The sequence below is a fragment of the Lactuca virosa genome, chromosome 4, assembly GCF_052849685.1.
Source record: "Lactuca virosa cultivar CGN04683 chromosome 4, Lactuca_virosa_CGN04683_v6, whole genome shotgun sequence".
Classification (NCBI taxonomy): domain Eukaryota; kingdom Viridiplantae; phylum Streptophyta; class Magnoliopsida; order Asterales; family Asteraceae; genus Lactuca; species Lactuca virosa.
Genome location: NC_136429.1, coordinates 111,598,349 through 111,608,432, shown reverse-complemented (window position 1 = coordinate 111,608,432; position 10,084 = coordinate 111,598,349).

Genomic DNA, 10,084 nt, shown 5'->3' with positions numbered 1-10,084 from the left:
CCCCGTCATCTAGCAGAGTATAGATGACAACCACGGACCATTTTAGACAGTCCAGTGGAACACTAGCAGGCTCGCAACCTGTAGGTGTTGTGAACGATGTGTTCACCGGTGTACTCTAAAAAAACCCAATGACATGTATTGCGAGTGGATTTCTCGGAAACGATATTGTTGATAAACGAAATAGCCCTGGCAGTTATGGATTTAGTGCCTGCTGAGTAAACCCTGGCAACTATGGATTTAGTGCCTGTTGAGCAAACCCTGGCAACTATGGATTTAGTGTCCGTTGAGTAAACCCTGGAAACGATGGATTTCGTGCCTATTCCTTAGGATGATCCTTAGGAATAAATGAACGAGGAATAGTTGATTCTTAGGGTAGAATAAAGAAGATAATGGGGATGGGTAATTGAGTTGATTGTTTAATTGTTTAAACATAATAATTATATTATTGTGGGTTGAAAACCCTATGTACTCACCAGGTTTCCCAACCTGACCCACTCAAGCTTATTTGTATCACAGGTGTCGATATGAAGTTACATTGCACTGAGAGATTTAAAAGAGATGTAGATCACTAGTGTAAATAAATGTAAGTTCTGTTTATGCTTATCTTCCTGTATTGACGATGACATCCCAAGGTTTTAAAATGAATAAAAATACATCTCTTCGGAAATGCTTTGATAATGTATTTATCATGTTTTTCTGGGAACGAATTCCGCAACATTTTTATTAAAAGAGGTACTCTGATTTTTATAAAGCATAAACAAAATCGGTCTTTTCTGGCCGTGAAAATGGGGATGTCACAAAGTGGGCGTCTCCAATTCATACATAAAGCTGAAACTTTGAAGCGGTCATTACCGATTTTGAACATCCGATTCTCAGAGTTTTTGGTATGCTAATTCGACAAGGTTTAATGGATCGATGGTGATGAATTCTTGAAGTGAAAAGGTTCGTAGAATCATGAGAAGTAGAAATCGTTGGTTCATCCATTTGATGTTGAAGTTCCTCAGATAAGAGAAGAAGTTGTTATTAATAATGGGGATCCACAAGACGATACAGTGATAACGAAGGAAAGTACATCGACTGATGCATCAGGTTCCATCGAAGAAGAAATTGGAGTCATCGGAATGGTTGGAATCTCTGGAATGGAAGGACTCGCTGATCTCGCTTGGGAGTCAATACCCATTTCATTGATTCAATGTAAGAGGTTAAGAGCCGAATTTTAGTTTTATTTCTTTTTATTTAGTGAAAAATCATCGTCATCAAGGAAACCTAAAATACGATGTTGATGTAGGTGACACATGGGATTTCAAATGTAGAGGTGGGATAAGCAGCCGGTATTCAACGGTGAAGGGGGCCATTTAAACCGGTCAGCACCCACTTTGTGACCCTAGAAAGCAAAAAATTAAGTTTAGGGATCATTTAAACCAAAACCAATAAGTTGGTTGAGCTACAGTGACATTTACCCTTTATTTTTTTGTTCTTTAGTTCTATTATATTGATGTTACGAAAAAATGAAAATTAAAAAAAAAAACAAACAAGTTATTTCTTGAAAATTAATGTTTCAATGTGATATAACTAGCAAATTAATTCATATTTTGATATGTGATATCAATAGTTTAAATTCAAGATAATATTTTTCAATTTAATAATAGACTAAAAGAAAGATCAAAAGAAATAATAATAGTCCGTCTCTATAAAAAAATTTGTTATAATATTTTAAATTGAAGTCAAGTTTGTTAAAAGAGTTCAGCAACTACTATAAAAATCTCAAGTTTTACATGCGTAGTTGGAAAAAATCCTAATATTTTTTTGTTGGTTAAAACCATAACTTTTAGGATGAATTTCCATTTTTACCCTATTATCCGGTTATCAACCAGGATCAACCGTTTTTTTTTTTGAAAATAGAAAAAACATCATAAATGGTCCATGTGGTTTCCCCAGATCTGAAGTTTAGTCCCTATGGTTTGGAAACATCATAGATGGTCCATATGCTTTCAAAACTTTTGACAATTGGTCTTTATCCCTTACATCGTTAGAACCCAACCGTTAACTCTTATTTTATTAAAAAATATAAGGGAAAATTGGTTTTTTTTCACGTGTACCCTCTTCTTTAATGAGGGAAATGATTATGTTACTGTCTTCTTCACGTCAACTCCCAAACACTCTTCATCTCCCAAGATACAATGACTTCATCTTCATCAAACCATTCTCATCCAAGACACGAAATTGGTGTTTAGGGTTTACGCAGCAGTAAAGGACAATGGTTCTCTCAATATGGTGTTTGTGTGAAAAAAAATGCGTACTTGAAGGACTTGCAATCGAGATACGGTATGATTTTTCAAAAAATAATCAGTTTATGTTTTCCTTGAATGTATTCATGAAGATAAATCATCTTCTTTACCCTGTCTATTTTTGTGTTTGCAAAGGGATATGACAACTATTTCACGTTGAAGATACACCATAGTGGTATCTTCACCAAGTCACCTGGAAGGAAATACATCGACATTATTGTATCATACGTAGATGACGTTACTGATTTATTTTCAGTCCATGAACTCGATGACATGGTTCGAGAATTAGGATACAGAGGTGAACAGACCCTTTACTACCATTTTTGTATCCCCAAATTTCCCTTAGACTATGTGTTATTGCATGTAGCTAATGACCAAGATGTACTTAAACTGGTTTCATATGTACCTAAACACAGGCTTGTAAAGATGTATATTGAAATTGGTGAGACTAGGGTACCTACTTATTTTAAGTCTCATTCCAAAATTGTTATTGAGGAATTGGAACCTGAGAGTGTGTCACCATAACTTAATAGAAAAAAACCTTGTAGAAGAGAGGTAGGATCATGTAGTAGAAAGCTTGATTTAAACCACCCTGTCAACTATGTTGTTGACCAGTCACAGGTAATAGATGTCGATGAAAGTCATGATCATTCCAAGACTATTGTCCCATATGTAATGTCACAAGTAAGACAACAAAGTAATGTCATCGATGTGAATGAAGGAGTAACCATGGGCCACACATAAGAAGTGTGTAAGGGTAATTTAGTCAATCATGCAGAGTAACCAATTTGTGAAGATATTGGTGGAGACCAAAGTGTAAGACTTGATGAATTTGAAGCATTTACAGAGGATTATTCATATTATGTTGAGTAAAGTGTACCAAATGTTGAAGACACTCAAGTAGGAGTGGAAATTCTAGAGGGCATGTTAAGTGATGATAATGGAGATGCTTTCTATAGTCAAAGTGGAGATGGTTCTGATTATAGTGGAGATGATTCTGATGATAGTGACTACATTGTACATGAGTCTAACTTGCAATTTGATGTGGATGTAGACATGAGTGAATTCCATAGTGTTGTGGATATAGATGAACATGGAATTTTAAACAAGCAAACCAAAACTATAGGGAATGACATAGTTCATGAACAGTTGGAAGTTATCCAAAGTGATGATTATCAGTTTGCAGGATTTTATGATGATGAAAGGAAAATAATGCTTAAGGAGATGAGTATGTCAACTCCATGCTCACATAGGGAGATCCATTTAAAACCATATAGGGGGGGTCAGCGTTTCAAAACAAAGAAGGAAGTTGTGGATTACATGCATTCATATGCTGTAAAAACAAGGAGGTCCCTATACTTAGCAAAAAATGATAAAATCAGGATAAGGGTGAAATGTGGAGGTGTTGTGGACCAATCTACTGAAACAGTTGAACGTGGTGGCCCACCAAATAGAAGTAAGGTAAAGTGCAAGGGAAAAAATGTGATTAGTAAAAAAGGAAAATGTCCTTGGACAGTCCAAATCTCGAGGCTAAATGAAAATCAGGATTGATTGGTGAAAACATTACAAGATGTCCATAAATGTTTGCAGATGAGATCAGTTAAAGCTTGTACTTCCAAATATTTAGCAAACTTAATTATTCCACAAATTCAGAGTAACCCTATAATTCCAATCAAAGCTTTACACGAGGAGTTGTGTAAGAAGCTGGAGCTTGGTATGTCAATTCAAAAGGTTGCTAGGGCAAAGCAAATGGTTGAACGTATCATTAGTGGGGACTACCAACTACAATATGGGGATCTGAAACATCCCAAAAATACGGTCCAAAAATTTCGTTTTAAAATCATTATTTAGACCATAAAACATCCATCGTCATAATAAAACAAGAACCATGTATCTCAAAAACATCATGTCAATTATTGTAGCAATCATATAAGGAATCATCAGAGTCTAAAACAATCCTAGGTTGAAACTGTGCTGTGTGCGATGCGATCATCCCAAGCCCTTCCCTTGCTAGTGGAAGTACCTGAAACCAAAACTGAAAACTGTAAGCACGAAGCTGTTGGGTTATGAGCATAACATTTCCTATGGTGTACATGCAACCCTAATTGCTTCGATTTAGGTTTTCTACTATGAACACAACAACATTGAATACCAAAGCAATTATCCTAAGAACTAGCATACAACAATCAAATTGACATATAAACTAGGGATTAGATCTTACCTTTCTTGTTATGTAGTAATAACAAGTTCTCTTTGAATACCCTTGACCTTTGAAAGCTTAGTGCCTCAAATGTTGCACCTCTAATGGAGTCACAAACACCACTAGCAACAAGATGACTTAAGAGAGGAAAGAGGAGCCACAAAATTCGTCCAAGGCACTCTTGGGAAGCATAGGGCCGAATTTTAGGAGCCTTAGGTTCCTCTTATAGGTGAGCTGCTAGGGTTTCAGTAAAAACCCTAATTGGATTGCTTAGCCACCAAGCAGCCCTTTAGATCCTTCCAGAATCAAGGCCTGTATGATTTCTAAGTGGGCTTCCACCTTGAATTCGTCCACCTTATTCCTAAGGGATCTACAACCCAAAATCCAATTATCTTATAATTGCAATTCCAGTCCCCTAAGTTTAATTAATCTCTTTTGACCATAGAATTAATTCTAAATTAATTCTTGATCAATATTAATTAAACAATATGATTTCTCTTTTAATATATTATTCACATAATATATTAATAAATCATAATTAATCCTCTTTCTCCTTAATTCATTCTATCAGTTGATATGGTGAAGGCAACCCAAAAAGGACCATGCTCATAATCGGGTCAAGTACATACCAAAATAGTTATGGGCTTAGACACCTAATCCAACAGTCTCCCACTTGGATAAATCTAATAACTATTTTGCAAGTACGACTTCAGAACCTGATCAACAATCGTAGCTTTCAAAAGCCGCTGTCAACTCTGATCTTATCAGAAGCGCGTCCTTTACATAAGGGATCATATATTCCTCCATTCTAGATATCGTATAGACCTGAGACATGGATTATAATCATTCTCTCCGTCTATGTGTTGTTTTCCGTTTTCCGATTTATGACGAGTGACAACAAACTACAATTGAACACATCAACTTACTCCAGGCTTGGTCAAGCGCTTAAGGTGTCATCACTAAATCATCGAGGGGCCTATAGATATCGCTTTTATCCCTCTTAGGGTAAAAGGAATGGATAAACTTCGACTCAAATGCTCGCTTGTACCTACTCATCAAATCACACACAACAATATGTTTTATAACACCAAGTTAATGGTGCGTTTACATATTATCAATGTGTAACCGATTTGTGAATTACAACTCACATGTCTCGGTTTCAAGAATATAAGATATTATTGTCTCACTAATCACCCGTGATAAAATCCATGAAGTGATTCAAGTGAGCGTGGGTTTAATCCAATACTCAAATCGTATTTCAGGAGTACTCATGAACACTGCAGCAAACTTTTGCTATGTCTAAACACTTTAGACAATCTACAGTCAGATTCATGACAGTCTAGCTTCAATACCTACTTCCAAAGTATTTATCGACTGTGGATGGTTTGAATAATCATATTATTCGGGAAGTCAAAACATGCAAAGTGAAACACAAGAATAATACTAATCCTATACGGCCCCAAACTTTTGAGTATAAATAAAACACCTTTATTTAATCACCATATTGATTACTCATTTATTCACTGTATAATGTTTCGGATAATCAACTTATTACTTGAATTATAACAACAGTTGTCCCATGCTTCAAGCATACACACTATGTTTATCTATGGTCCTTACTTTGTGAAATAGATCTATTGAACACATTTACAACGATACTCATTTCACAACTCCTAATCCTTGTCATAAGTGTAAGAATACTAAATTCTTGCCACTATTAGAATATGTTAGATTCTAACATTTTATGCAACGATCTTTTCGTAATGTCACATCACCAAAGCCACTAAGACTTTGCCAATGATATTACAAAGTGATCTATTGAAGATTGTTACAAGCTAGGCAATTCCATAGATGTGAAGTCTCACATTCAAAGTACATTCATTTGAACATCCTTCTTGCATAAAAGTTTCTAATCTAGACATAGATTATTGATATCCAACTCCCGATATGGAAACATTTTCATATATGCCATACGGCAACTCATTATTAATAGAATCATATCTTATAATAATGTCATTATGGTCCATTCGTTACTATACTTCCAACTGCCCACAAGTGACCAATCCTTGGCAAACCTTAGATTGTCCTTGACAGTTGTTTAATTATTTTAGTCATATCCGGTTCTGGTCCTTTTCCCTCTTAATGCCCTAGGAATTTGGAATAGAAAAAACGGTCGAATATTACAGCATATGCAATCGATCCTATACCCGAAGCGTATGGGATACGATACATAATGTCTTACATAAAGACATGGTACTTTCCCAGTATCTTGCTATAATATTACCATATATAGAATTCCCTTTTGTTGAATCTTTTCAACATAACATTCATATATGTCCTTTGACTAAATTTAATTAAAATTTCGCGATCTAACCTTTTAGATTTAGAAATGAAGTATAATATTCTCTCCTTTAATTATAGCAAAAACAACCTTTCAACCCCTGCAACTTTGCAATGTGAAACCTTTGTTTTCTATAATTAATATCGCTAACTTGCAACATAATAATCATGCTCCCACTAACATGATAATTATTACTTTACTAGCACAACATTTATGCTCCCACTAGCTTTGACATGTACTCAGAAAACAACTGGACTTTTAGAAATCAATACTTATTGATTTCCTTAACGAAAGTTCATATTTCTGATACAAGATGCTTTGATAAGACTTTATCTAAGCTCATACACCTTTATTTTCTATAATTAGAAAGCTCATATGTGTGTCTAAACAATTTCAGGAAGACCATAGTTGTTAGATTTTGACATCTACAAAACGGGAGAAATTCAAGTTAGTTGATAAGAATCCTCGATATAACACCCAAATGAAATATCAAGGCTAGGATCCAACACAATATTCTACAAACTGGAAGAGAGATGTCGTAATCCAATTTGCAGAACATTTGAAGGTAGGTAAATGACAATTTACCAATTTCCACCATGAAAAACGAAAAAGAAAATTAGGTTTTAAATGAATTGAAACTCCTAGATCTTTTGAGATTCATTGTACTTTTCAATGGCATGTTTAATCTCTATTATGCCCTTCATGTTTGTACCTGGGATGCCGAGGATCGCAAACAAGGTGTGGATAACCATGCAAATTAGCTTGGTACTCTCGAAGATGTCTATCATCTAATCAATGTGCCGGTTAACCACACACGCTTCATTGATCTATGATAATCTACGAGCTACCCATTGACATCCTTCATTGGTCCCATATTAGTGTGCCGGTTAATCACACACGCTCCACTAACGACCAACAAGGTGCAATGTGAAATTTCATGGATTAGCACCAACTCCACATTTTTCCTAAAGTAACTAAGATTTAGGAATTCGTAAAAGTGTTTAGTTACTTTGTATTTCATTATACTTATAATGGAAGGTTTGTGTCCTATCCTACCTGTTTGGCTAACGACCCTCCACTAGTCAAGAGTGCGGTGGGTAAGAGTAGATACCCAATGGCGGTCATTTTACAGGACGCTTCCTTAAACACCCATTATAGACCAGCTTCGTGAATGAGGCCTACTAACAGTAAGACTGACTCTTTACTTATACATATATAATATTAGATTTTAATTTTATATAGTATAAGGGTGTATTTTACACTTTTAAAATACTATGTGGTTTAAATTCTTAATAAATAAAACCTTTAATTTGATTAATCTTAAACCATATAATTATGGATTTATCAATTATCTATTTTAATTAAACACTTAATTAACTTAATAAAACCATAAGGGTGTAATTTGAACTTTTTCAAAATACTAGGATTTTAGAATTTAATATTTCAAAACTAAAACTTTTCAATTAAATTTTAAATTCCAAAACTTGAGGACAAATATTTGACTCACAATAATCCTATATTATCCATATTTGACCAAATCCACCAATTTTGATAAGGATAAACATTCCAAACATAAAAATCCATTTTAGGCAAGAAAAACGAGTTTTGGAAGTAATCCTCAACAAAATCTAGCCAGAAAATCGAAAATCCCAGCACCAGACCCCTGGACTCGTCGAGTCCACTATGGAACTCGTCGAGTAGGACCTACTCCTTGAGTCCATACATGGACTCGGCGAGTCAGCCAGTCAGAAGGCAAAAAATTCGATTTTCTTGAACTTTGGCAATTTACTTTTGCATCTATTCACTAGAAAAACGACCTAGGCTTTGATACCACTGTTGGGTTATGAGCATAACATTATTCCTATGGTGTACATGCAACCCTAATTGCTTCGATCTAGGTTTTCTACTATGAACACAACAACATTGAATACCAAAGCAATGATCCTAAGAACTAGCATACAACAATCAAATTGACATATAAACTAGGGATTAGATCTTACCTTTCTTGTTATGTAGTAATAACAAGTTCTCCTTGAATATCCTTGACCTTTGAAAGCTTAATGCCTCAAATGTTGCACCTCTAATGGAGTCACAAACACCACTAGCAACAATATGACTTAAGAGAGGAAAGAGGAGGCACATAATTCGCCCAAGGCACTCTTGGGAAGCATAGGGCCGAATTTTGGGAGCCTTAGGGTTCCTTTTGTAGGTGAGCTGCTAGGGTTTCAGTCAAAACCCTAATTGGATTGCTTAGCCAAACAACCCTTTATATCCTTCCAGAATCAAGGCCTGGACGATTTCTAAGTGGGCTTCCACCATGAATTCTCCCACCTTATTCCTAAGGGATCTACATCCCAAAATCCAATTATCTTATAATTGCAATTCCAGTCCCCTAAGTTTAATTAATCTCTTTTGACCACAAAATTAAATCTTGATCAATATTAATTAAACAATATTGTAATATATTATTCACATAATATATTAATAAATTATAATTAATCCTCTTTCTCCTTAATTCATCCTATTATTTGCTATGGTGAAGGCAACCCAAAAGGACCATGCTCATAATCGGGTTAAGTGCATACCAAAATAGTTATGGGCTTAGACACCTAATCCAACAGAAGCTTAGTGAGTTCCCCAAACTACCACATACCATACAAATATCATGCAACTAGGAGATACGAGCCCCACCCACTCTAATGGAGATTCGGGCCTCGCCCACACTCCGCTGTCTAGGAGATTCGGGCCCCGCCCACACTCCGGTGTCTAGGAGATTCGGGCCCCGCCCACACTCCGCTGTCTAGGAGATTCGGGCCTCGCCCATACTCTGCTGTCTAGAAGATTCGGGCCCCGCCCACACTCCGCTACTAACATGCATACAAGTATCACACAGACAACAAGTACATCTACCAAACAATCACATATATATACGCAAATAATACTATGAGAATCGGGCTCTGCCCACTCTAAACTACTATGAGCTTCGGGCCCCACCCACTCTAAGCTACTACATATCACTTATACGGGCCGACCTTGGTGCCGTAGACCCGATCCTACTGAAGGAAACTCACCTCGCAAGAATGACTGTTAAAAACTCGAGTGAGGAATCCCTGTCTGCTGTCCCGACGACTCTCCGGCTATAAATCCATAATAACACTTAATCACAAACTGATAATTCTTCATAGGGTAAAATAACCATTTTGCCCCTGGTCAAGGTCAATGCTCTGGTCAAAGTCAACATTATGGGTTGACCAA